This window comes from Prionailurus bengalensis, chromosome D1, assembly GCF_016509475.1.
Source record: "Prionailurus bengalensis isolate Pbe53 chromosome D1, Fcat_Pben_1.1_paternal_pri, whole genome shotgun sequence".
NCBI classification, from domain to species: domain Eukaryota; kingdom Metazoa; phylum Chordata; class Mammalia; order Carnivora; family Felidae; genus Prionailurus; species Prionailurus bengalensis.
In genome coordinates, this window is record NC_057346.1 from 58005970 (window position 1) to 58018265 (window position 12296).

Below are 12296 nucleotides of genomic sequence, written 5' to 3' on the forward strand. Positions count from 1 at the left end.
GCCTGCTTGGGATTCTCTGTCTCTCCTAGCTCAGCCCCGCTCCCCTGCTCACATGTGCATACTCACTCTCTCTCTCTCAAAATAAATAAACAAACATTTAAAAAAAAAAAAAAGAATTTCATGTATTGCAGACCTACTGGTAACAGCTTCAATTGTCTGAAAATATCTTTATTTTGCCTTCACTTTTTAAGGATATTTCTTCCACTGGATATAGAATTCCAACTTGAATTGTTTGTTTTAGCATTTTAGAGCAATCATTCCATACTCTGACTTACATTGTTTCTGATGAGAAACAACCATCATTCTTATTGTCACTGCCCCAAATGTAATGTGACCTTTATTCTCTGTTTTTAGGGTTTTCTCTGTTTTTCAACAGTTTGACTACAGCGTTCATAGTTGTGGAGGATAGGGGAGAAAGAACACATAGGTCTATTTAGCAGTATTAGCAATGTTTTAGTACTTAGGTTTGGTTCTGTTGATCTTCAAAAACAAAAGAGCCAGTTATTTTGCTGGCTGAATGAGTTTATTCTGGAATAGTAGAGGTCTTGCACTTTGGGAACAAGCAAACTATGGTAAACCATTGGCACATGTGCAAAACAGAGAGGGGCTTGCTTTTATAAAGAGAGAGGAGGAAGCTGGGAGGGGCTTTTCAGCTGAGTTCTCCTTGGCTGAGTTGTTGCTGGGCCAGGAGAATTCTTCCTTTTTCCTGCTGGGGTATGTAAAGTAAAATTACTGTTGAGGAATGCTAGGTCTGCTTCTTACAAGTGACTCCATTTTAAGTGAGGTTTCCTTTATTTTCACAGTTGGGTTGGGTTGTGGGTTCACAGATGTTCATTTTTATTCTGCTTTATAATTTACATATGTTACATAGTTTGTTATGTTACACAGTGAAATCACAAATTTGTATGTAACTAAAATTTTAAGAGTGATTGAATGGTGAAAAATGGAGACACAAGCTCCTGCCATAAATCTGCCTGTGAATGTGGAGCGGGGAAATAGAATAGTGGCTGGAATAGCATAGGCGATAAAGATACAAGGTTTTGTTTTATTTCATATGGGAATGGCTACAGCTTTCTTTATGCTAATGCAATGATCCAATAGAGAAAAGGAGAAGGAGAAGGTGCAGGAGAGGGAGAGAAAATAGAAAAGATGGTCCCTGAGTCAGAGGGGGCATGGGATCCAGAGCACATGTGGAGGTAGCCTTTTGAGAGGAAAAAGAAAACCCACCCTGTAGCATGGAGGAAGATGGAGAAGGTCGAGAAGATGGGTGCTAAAGCAAGTAGGATTAGAAATTTGGCGGTAAGGTTTCCCATTTGATGAAAGCTTCTATTTTCTTATCTTCTGTTCTCTGTAATGTCTCAGGCCCTGTCAGCAAAGTGAGAGTCGGGGAAGGGAGGGCAGGAGCCTTGTCCTGTACCCTCCTTTGGGAATTTCATCTATTCTGCCTCCTCCTAAGGCTGGCCTTGGCCCTGAAGATTGAAGAGAAGCATTTTGAGAGGCTGCTGGGCTCTTCCTAAGGAGTGTCCTAGGACTGCTGTGCTATAGCTAACCTGCTGTAGGGCCAGGCACACAACTCATCCCTGCAAAAGGAAAGAGCTTGTAAGTGCTGGCTCAGCTGCTCTGGCCTCACCATCTAAGGGAAGGCCTAATCCTTCACTCCAAGTTGAAATGGTGCCCCAGAGCCCAGGAACCTCCCAGACAGTCTCCACTTCCAGCATCCGTGAAACAGGTTTTTTTCCTGCTCCTTCCCCAACAGTATAGTCGATCTAGGTCTCTGTGTGACATTAGTCAGTCAAGTCTTCTGATCTTTCTGAGTCTGTTTCCTCATTTGTCAGATGGGATTATCAGGCCTAACAGGGAAGTTGTAGAATGCCAAGTGCCACACAGAGAGGGTATAGAGGCCAGCCCTTGGCTCTCCTAGTCATGACTGCTTCATCTCCGGTTGTCACCTCTTCCAGGAGGGGAGGAAGATGGGAGGACTGCTACACAGTCAACCAGTGGCAGTTTCATATTACTTGTGAATCAGGTTCTGCTGCCTCTGCTTTCTCTTACCTCTCCGGATAAAGTACCTCTTCACTGGGACAGCTTCTTGGTATTTATGTAAAGTTACTTTTTTTGTTGTTTTGTTTTTTGTTTTTTACTGTAAAGTCACTTCTGATTCTGTTTGCTTAACTGCTTGTGGGCAAACTAGTTTTATCAACTTCCTTAAAGGGGAGGAAGGAGGTAGAAGATGAGACAGCAGTATTTTACATCCTGTTTTCCCCAGGTTTATGTCCTTTGCTCTTGTAGATGTTTCTTTGGGAAAATCTCAACCACTCCCAAATACTTCAGTTATTATTTACAGTTTGACGACTCTCAGATCCTTATTTTCAGTCTAGACTTCTTTTCCATGCTACAGACGCACATGGATCCAACTGTATCCTGGCCATCTTTTCCTTGATATACCTCAGACAGTTCACTATGTCCCAGACTTGAACTTGTCACCTTCCTTTGCTTCCCCCACTCTGCCATCTGCATTCCTTATCTCTGTAAACCCAACTACTATCATGTGGCTACTTATGCCAGAAGCATAGATATCATCTTCCCATCCTCTTGCTCCTTTATCCCCCATGACCTGACCGAGAGCCAGTCTGCTACCAAGGTCTGTTAATTCTACCACCTTTTGTATCTACTCGCTTCTCACCATCCCATTATCTAGTCTCAGTCATCTTCCTCGTGTCTCTTTCTGACTAGTCTCAGTCATATCCACTCTTTCATGCCACTGGAAGGGAGAGGGACTCTTCAAGGTTGCCACAAAAACTTTATTTATTGAAAAACCCATATTCTTAAACCACTTATCAAATCTGAGTGCCCAATTTATTTGACCTCAGCGGCATGTAACATAATTGATCTCTCTCCTTTAAACACTTTCTTCACTTGTTTCTAAGGTATCAGTTCCTCTTGGTTCTCCACCTCCCTCATGGCTGCTTCTGCTCAGCTACCTTTACTCATTCTCCCTTATTTCCCCTACTTGGTAATATAGGAGTCACCCAGGACATAGTCTTTATACTTCAGTCTTTGCATTTGCTTTCTAGATGACCCCATCTGATCTCAAAGCTTCAAGTCCCCTCTGTTTGCTGACAACTGCTGATGGTTATCTTAGCTCGCATTTTTCTTGTAAACTCTAGACTCATATGTCCAACTGCCTACTCAGCAGCTCCATTTGGATATCTGAGATACTCGAATGAACACTCACTTCAGATTTTATTCCTCAGATCTGTTCCTCAGCCTTCCCCATCTCAGTTAAGCAGCTACTCTATGCTTCTAGTTCAGTTTTCAGGCCACAACCCTTGGAATCACCTCCAGTGCCTCTGTTTGCAGTCCACCAAGAAATTCTGGCAGCTCTGTCTTTAAAATATATCCAAATCTAACTACAGTAAAACCTTGGTTTGCAAGCATAATTCATTCTGAAAACAAGCTTGTAATCAAAGCACTTGTATATCAAAGTGTATTTCCCCATAATCAAAACTTAGATGATTTGTTCCACAACCCAAAAATATTCATATAAAAATGATTTCAGTATTGTAACATAATACAAAATACAAAGAAAATACAAAATATAAAGAAAAATAAATTAACCTGCACTGACTGTTGAAAACTTCATGGTTGGTGTGAGGGAGACAAGAGAGGAGAGTTATTGTGTAGGACAACTTTCACTATCACTAACAGAATCACTGCTATCTATTGGCTCAGTGGAATATTTTTCTTTTTGGGCAACAGGAACTTATCCAATGACACTTGCTTTTGTCTCCTTTTGAGGAGGCAGTGTGACATTGCATTGTCGTTAAACAGATTCATCACTCACACTGCTACAGCCTTGTTCAGGTTCTTTCTTTTCTACAAAATTTTACACTGTTTTCCACATTTTACACATCTCCCTAATCTCATGTGAAGTGAGGGATCCCTCCGCCTTTTTCTCCTCCTCTGCAGACAAGATGCAGACATAGACTTCTTATAAAATCTTGCAATTTCGGCCACTCGTGTAACTCGTTTATACTTCTTGATGATTTCCTTTACTTAAACTCCACCATAATAATCTCCTTCTTACTGCCTTTCTTTCCAGCCTTTTTCTGCATGGGGGCCACTGTACATGCTCACATGGATGTTGACTATAGTACAGTATTAATAAACTTGTCATATATTGTATTTAATGTAACTGGCAATAAGGCAGCAGAGGAAAGGGTCTCTCTCTGCAGACACCCTGACCTAGAATGAAGCAAAGCATTCCTAAGGTTACTCTTGTATGGAAAAGCAAAGGACGGTCCATGGGTGCTTTGAAGTGACAAAAAATACACTAGTGCCAGTTGTGGGCACCTTCCAACATTCTGAAAAATCACTGATCTCTGCCAAACACTGCGGCCTGAGACCAAGCATCTGAGCATGGATCACCCACAATCCCACAGCGAGAGAGGGAGGAGAGACACAGAACCATTGGCTCAGTTGTGATGTGATGTTCGGCGTCATGTGCTACTTGTATTGCAAGACATTGCTCATTTATCAAGTTAAAATTTACTAGAAAGGTTTGCTTATCTTGTGGAATGTTCTCAGAACAAGTTACTCGCAATCCAAGGTTTTACTGTATTTGTCACGACTCCAGCCATTTCCTCCCTGATCTAAACCACCATTACCTCTTGTCTAGATTATTGCAGGAATCTCCTCACTTGCCTGTCTGCTTCTGCTCTTGCCTCTGGCAACCCATTCCCCATACAGCATCTGTTAACCTTTTAAGATGGTGAATAAATAATGTGACTTCTCTGCTTGGAACCCTCTAGTAACTTCTTATTGGTGACTAGGAGAGCCAGAATTGGGCCTGAGGACATGGAGACCAGAGTGTAGGAAGGTAGTTTGGGCAAATTAAAAAGCCATAGTCCTGAGTTAGGTGCAGGAGAAGACAGAAGGCCCCTTCCCTCAGGACCTCATAGTTCCCCAGGGGAGCCAGCTTTATATCTCAGTCCACCAACTCCATCAAGTGCCTGTCATGCTTAAAGAACAGGACCTGGTACTACAGGCTTTGCCTTCAGAGAGCTGACAGTTCCTAGTGGCCTCCAAACCACTCACTTTCTAAATGATATTAGCCTACAGTAATACTTAAATAAAACAAAACAAAAAGAATGAATATAGGGAAAGGAAGACAGCCACAGGAGTGGCTTGAGTAGAATTCAGCAGAGATGAAGGAAAGGCTTTACAAGCTGTGGATCTGGAGAAAAGAAACCTCTCAGAGAATCAACAGATTTGGCAACCTGGAGGTACAAGCAGTATATGCTAGGGAGGAGGTCAGAGGTAGCGAAAGATTGGACTGAACCAGAATAGGGTAGGATAGGAATCAGATGCAAAGAGCAAAAGTAACCTGTCACCTGAGCCTTGGTCTCTGCCTGCCTACATGGCAGTTCCTTACCATGAGATGGGCCCTGTCTTGTTCTCAGTCTTGCTGTCTAAAGTCCAGGCTCTACACACATCATGAATGAGCCCTCAGATTTTTTTTTTTTACTGCTTTTTTATTTTTCAGAGACAGAGTTGCGGAGGGGCAGAAAGAGAGGGAAACAGAGAATCTTCGCAGGCTCCATGCTGTCAGTGTAATGGGGTTCGAACTCACAAACTGTGAGATCATGACCTGAGCCAAAGTCCAATGCTTAACCAACTGAACCACCCAGGTACCCCAGTGAGCCCTTGGATTAGCCACAGGCATGGGGTCAGGTGCTCTTCCTGAGGAGTGTTGTTCCTGAGGAGTGAATGTAGGAGCCAGGAAGTCAGAGGCAAAGCCAGGCACAAGTGTACCCTTGAGAGCCTTGAGTTGTCTACTGCCCCCCACCCTAGCGTTCTTACCTCCATTCAGCCAGATCCCACAGCATTTTAGACATCACTAGGGATCAAAGTGCTTGGCCAGCTGGGGAGCTGAGAGTCAGCAAACCTGGTTTCTTGCCCTGACTCGGCTGCTGGGTTTCTGAGGAATCTTGGGCATGGTCTCTCCAGAGGCAACACAGACTTAATTTGTGACTATATTTCTCTCTTCTCTCCTACCAGGCAGTTTTGTACAGTGGCAAGAAGGGTGGCCTATGAATCTAGGAAGCCTAAGTTTAAACTTCAGCCACTTATTAGCTGTGGAACCTCCTGGGGCAAGCTATCTAACTTTTCTGTGCTTTGGTTCCTTTATCTGAATAAGGGGCACCTGGGTGGTTCAGTTGGTTGTGTCCGACTCTTGGTTTTGGCTCAGGTCACAATCTCACAGTTCATGAGATTCTTGCGGTCAAGCCCATGTCGGGCTCTGCATGACAGCACAGTGCCTGCTTCAGATTCTCCCTCTCTCTCTCTCTCTCTCTGCCCCTCCACTCACTCACGTGTGTGTTCTCTCTCTCTCAAATAAGTACACTTTTTTAAAAAATGGGCATAAGAGACTTGCCTCCTAGGATTTGTTTTGTGTAGGATTAACTGAGTAAGAGATGTAAAGTACAGTTATTCGTGGCACATAAGAGAGAACTATATGAGTATTAGTTGTTATTTTTATCATCATTATTATTGAAACGTCTTCCCTCTTACGTTGTTCCACTTTGGGGGGAACCGGTAGGATGAAATACTAAGAGATGAGGGTGTGATCAAAAGCTTAGGACCAAGAACTGGAAGCTGGGAAGTTAGGCCCCACAGAGCACCCCTGAAATACGGAGAACAGTTTTCAGGGCTGTAGCAGTTGACTGTGCTCAGTTCAGACCCTGAGTTAGAGGCCCAGGATGACACACCACTCCCACCGGAGGGTGACAGATCCCTAGCCTTGGAAGTCTCTGCCCCGCTGGTCTGTGAATCTGAAGCCTTTTAAGTCCGCTGCTTTTCTCACAGAAGCCCAAGGAATTTCCCTTCTTCGAGCCAGGAGGCATCTAGGAGATGTACAATCCTGGTTGAGAAACCCAGCCTCTACAAAATCATCAGATCACATCAGCAGGGGCCCAAGAGAACTTCCTGAGCCCAGTGTCCTCTCGCCTCAGCCTGTGGTCTGGGCCTGATGGCTGAGATGTCCCTCTTAGGGCAGGAGGCCCTGACATATTGCCTCATTTCTTGGAGCCACTGAGTCCCTAGCCCTCTGCAGGGTGCCAAGAAGAGTCCTAAAGGTCCAAGGGTTTCTGATAAAGGCCACACAAAGCTTTCAGGAGGAGATGAGCTCCCTAGCCAAGGGTGTACAGAAGTCAGGGGAAACAGCCAGAATTGGCTGGTGCCCACCCTGGCCCAGAATGCAGCTTGGCAAGCACAGTGAGGGAAAGGGCCCACAGGACTCTTGGGCGGGTGCTGGGCTCAAGTTGCCTGAGCTACTCTGAGGCCAGAGTCTGGGAGGCACCAGGACCTCTTCCAGGAGTGTCACTTTAACCCTTCCCTCTCAGGAGTCTGGACTTTTGAGCCCTCTCACTGGCAGGGTGTGGCTTCAGAGGGTTGAGAAGTCTTGATTTAGTCAGGCCTCTTCATTCTGTATGGGGGGGAGGGTGTGAGGACTGAGGCCCAGGGTGAGAGAGTGTGGCTCTAGTCCCTGTGGAATAGGCCTGTTGTCAGGGAAGGCTTCTCAGAGGAAGAATAGGGAGAGACCAGGGGGTGGTGAGGAATGGAGCTCAAAGCGTGGAGCCCAGCCACACTGCATTTGGGCTGGGTGATCAAATTTAGGATTCGCCTCTCAGGGATAGGCCCCTGGTCTCTGTCCTGTCCTCACTTCCCCCCTGCTCCTAGTTGCGGCTGCTGAATCTGCTACTCTCTTTTAGCCTAAGGAAGTCCTAGTCCTAGCCTTCAGAGAAGACCCTGGGAGCCACTCCAAGGGAAGGCACCCAGCCAAGGGGGTGAAAGTTGAGCAAGGCAGGCAGCTGTACTGAGCCCTCACTTGTCTCTGAGGCAGCAATCCGTTGGCAAGCCCACCTAGCCAGCCGGAATCAGGGAGCTGTTTACTTTCAGTTTTCAGCTTTTCCAAAAACTTTGCTTCCAGCTCCTAAATCAGTGTTTATGTCACTTAAGGGAACTCCTCTGGAAAAGAACAAACCTTCAGCCCAGATGCCAGCCCCAGAGGTTCATTGGGCAGGGGGCAATAGAGAGGGGAGAGCTAGGCCAGGCCATGCCTAGCACTGGGCATGCCTTAGGAAGGTACAGGACCTTACTTCTACTCTACCCGGAGTGAGGTCTGAGAAGAGCAAGGCCTCATTTTGCTCTCTGTAGCAGGTGTCAGCTTTAGCTCCAGCTTAGCAAGAGTTGTCCCCGGCCAGAGCCTTGGTCACATCTGAATTGCATTTCAGCTTCACAGTAGACCTGAGGTAAGAAGGCCAAACGGTTCTTAGCTCCATCTGGTAATGAAGATACTGAGACCAAGAAAGACTGTGTCTTGGCATCAGGCAAGTGGACAGTTGGGCTTTGGCCACAGACCAGTGTTCATTCCGCTCCACCCCACAGCCTCTTCTCTGAGAAAGTCCCAGAAACACCCTGAAGCAGGGGTGAGTGGGGACACATGCACCTACCACCTTCCTGGGAGCAGGTGCTCTATTCAAGGGCATCCATCGGGGGACTGGAGTGAAGAGAACCCAGAACACAGCAGTTTGGATCAGACCACATTTCAGACCAAAGAAGAGGGCTGGCCCTTCCTGAGGAGCTTTTGGAGAAGACACTGTATCACAGGGACCTGGCCAAAGAGGGACCCACAGGCTGGGAGAAGTTCCTGGGTTACAGAGCACCTCCTCTTACATTATCTGCTCATGTTGATCCATTTTCAGATGAGGAAGCCAAGGCCCAGAGAGAAAGTGACTTACCCAAAGCCACTTGGCTAAGAAGTGGTAGAGCCAGGAGGAGAAACCAACTCCCCAGGACAGAGTTAGCCTCTTGATTTGAGGAAGCCCCAGATTTTCCTGCCACTGTTACTCTTTACTCTGTACATGATGCTTTATTTTCATCCCAGCAGGTTTCTACCTATAACCATGAGACAAACACATCTGACTGCAATAATAGGCTACAGAGGCCTATTCATGTTCATGGCCTGGGTGTCCAGATGCCCGGAAAACAACAGGTCCCCATATTTAAAAGTGGGAGAATTTAATGAGAGAACTGGGTGGATTTGATGGGGGCAGTCTGGGAGCCCCTGCCCTGCTGCTATGCTTGACACCCAGACCACAGTAAAGCCAGTTCTGTCCTTCAGCCTAGGACAGTAATCACCCCCCACCCCATGCCTACATCCCTGTTCACTGGGAAGGTTAAGACAAATAAGGTCAGTTCCTCTCCAGATATTCAAGAACTTCCCCCAGCAAGCATCAGCCCCTTTCTCTAGGTTTGTCTTCTCTCCATACCTGCACTCAGCCAAACCCACCCCCACTATTTTCCTAGCAGTTATTTCTTCATATCTCTGCTTAAGCCAGCCTCTATCTGGAAGACCCTTTCTCGTCTTCTTTTTTCAAATTCCACCTTCATGTTGTTTCAGGTCCCTCTTCTTGAAAGTACCCTTCCACGGACTTTACCCCATACAGAACACCCACTGTCCAGACTTTAAGGCCCTTACAGCCCCTCAGTCTGATGATCCTGCTTCCATGCAGACTCCTCCTGCCTCCCTAGGAAACCTGAGACTCCTGCAAATCATAGGCTATGCAGGAGCGGAGGGTGAACTCAGATCATGGAGCCCAGTCACGCTGCAGTGGGCTAGGTGGTCAAATTTTGGACTTGCCCCACAGGGCTAGGCCCCTGGTCTATGTGTCTTGTCCCATATTCCCCCCTGCTCCTGGCTACAGCTGCTGAATCTGCTACTCTTCTAGCCCCAAGAAAGTCCTCGTCCTAACCTAGAGGAAGGCAGCCAGCAAGAGGGTGAAAGTTGAGCAAGGCAGGCAGCTGTATTGAGCCTGGGGCCCTGTTCTTTTGTGGGCACGTGGGCACGCAGGGCTCCAGCAGGAACATGGGAGTATTTCAGAGGGACAGTTAGTACGTGTAGAGGTAGCCCTACTTCAAGCAATTTCATCTCTGCCCAGTCCCTTCCAAGTTGTGTTTGGGGTAACAGCTCTGATGAAAGAACCTTTACTCCTAGTCAAGATGTTTTTTAGACCCTACTGAGGTCAACAAAAGCCAAATGCTGCTGAGTGTGTGTTCTCTGTCTTTCCACACCCCTGCCCTGCCCAGTACACAGAGCCAAGCCCTGTCCCTGGGCCTGGGCCATACAGATAAGGGCCCCCTAGGTTGCTGGGTCCAGGTGTGGGTGCTGGGTAGTTGGCTGAACCAGCCACACACAATTCAGCTCCAGGGCAGTTGTTGGCCCAGCCAGCAGGTGCAGGCCTGTGCTCATGCTGTGCTATTCTTCCAGTGGAATGACCTCACCCCACCCCCCCAGCTCTGCTGAAACTCTGCCCATTTCAGATATCACCTCTGTGTGAAGCCTCCCCTGTCCATCCTGGCTGTTATGGATTGCCCCTTTCTCTATGCTCCCAAGTTCTAAGCTTCATCTCTGATTGTTAGATATATTGGCGTCTGTCTCTCCTCTAGCCTGAGCAGCCCTGTGGGGACAGGAACCAGGGGTACCTATTGTCCTTAAAAGGTGATCAGGTTGAATGGATCTTAGGCTCCTGAAAGGTTTGCTGAGTCACCAACAAAGGTCTTTTGATGTTCATCTCATGAACTGAGGTACTTGGCCCATCCAGAGATGGAGAACTAGACCCATTAGAGCCTCTCCAAAACAGAATGCTTCTCTCCTGGCAGATGAGGACACAAGAGACAGGGGACCATGCTCTTAGGCCTGTTTTCCCATCTGGCTTACAGAACAAACATCTCCCTAGTCCCCTTTCACTGCAGCAGAGAAAGAAATGGAAAGTAAGATACAGCTGGTGACCCAGAAGATCCATCTGCAGTGTAGCCCTGGGGACTGGAATGGGATTTGGTGTCACCTCTAAATCCTAAATAGCTCATAAAATAACAGGCGTGCATCTTGGGAGTAAAGAGGGGAATATGCAGACTTAAAGTGCTGCTGAGCCCCTGAGAGGATTTGACTTAACCAAGGGCCTGGCACATGGTAGGCCAACAACCACTGGTTCTAGAATGAGTGAATAAGATGTTTGCTGCAAGAGGCAGTCTCCTCCCCATGCAATTTAAACCTCTGGTCACCAAGGCTTGGTCCCACCCATTCACTGGTCTAGCAGTTAACCACGCTCCTGTCTTGGACCTGGCCCAGTTGGAGTCACAAGCATCAGTCCCAGTCCATGTCTTGCAGGAGCACTGGGCGACTGGCCTACCATGGCCTGAGGCATTATGGGGTACGGGTACCTCTCATAGTTTAGAAGAAAGAACTACAAATGTGAGCAAAGGGTGGGTTTCCTTTTTTCCCTTTTAGTCTAGGTCTGCCTAGAAGACAGGGAGCTGTATCTTCTCCACTCTACTGGGCATGCCCAGCCCCTAGCACTGCTTTGTTCTTGGTTCTCAGTTAACCCTACCTGTGAGCTGTCAGTGCTGAGGGTTTGCTCAGGTTGTATACACTCCTTTAGAGGTTAGCATTTAGAATTCCAGGGCAGGCTACATGCTGTGAAGTCAGCCAAGTTTGCCTGTGGTGACAACTCCCATCTCCTTTCAGCACTCTCTCTTCCCCTACTAGGCTTCCACCTCCTCCCTGGGACCTTGCTGTCAGCCAGCTACCTGGGGTGACTTTTCTGTACAGCTTTGAGCTCTTTCAGGTCAGGAACCTGGTACCAAAAATAAAGGGGGGGGGGGGTTGAATGAGCAAAAGAGTAAGTTATAAAGGCATCCAGAAGACCACAATGGCATAACCCAAATGTACATTAAGACCTTAAAGAGGAATTAGTGATACCCTGTCAGCCCAAGGCAGGAAAAGTTTGGTAGCAGGGCCATGGGTATGCCCTATGTCAGTCACCTGGCAGTTCTAGGAACTCCCAGTGGCCATACAGAGAGTGTATTATTCACCAACATCTTCCCCCTGGCAGTTAAATATATTCCCAGGTCACATGTGGAACAATTACAACTCAGAAGACAAATGACTTACCTAGATTCATTCAGCAAGAGAAGGGATGAGGCTTTAAACCTGTCCCGGAGGATACTCCTCCAGAGGCACAGAAAGAGTCTGAGCTAGGGTTCACATCTTGGCTCTGCTACTCCAAACTATGCGACCTTGAGTTTATTTAGCCTGAACTATAGTTTCCTCTCTGTGACCTGCGAATGATGTACCCACCTACAGGGTAAAGGTGAGGGTTAAACAAGATCAAGTACGTGAAGGGCTTTGTAAACCAGTCAGCTCTATGTCAATATTAGCCAAAGGACCAAAAGAT

At 46.9% G+C, this 12296-nt stretch overlaps 1 protein-coding gene across 4 annotated transcripts in view; it reads left to right on the forward strand.

Moving 5' to 3' along the window:
• Nucleotides 1–12296, forward strand: part of C2CD3 (C2 domain containing 3 centriole elongation regulator) — a 143613-nt gene that overhangs the window by 130414 nt on the left and 903 nt on the right. The window lies entirely within an intron of this gene.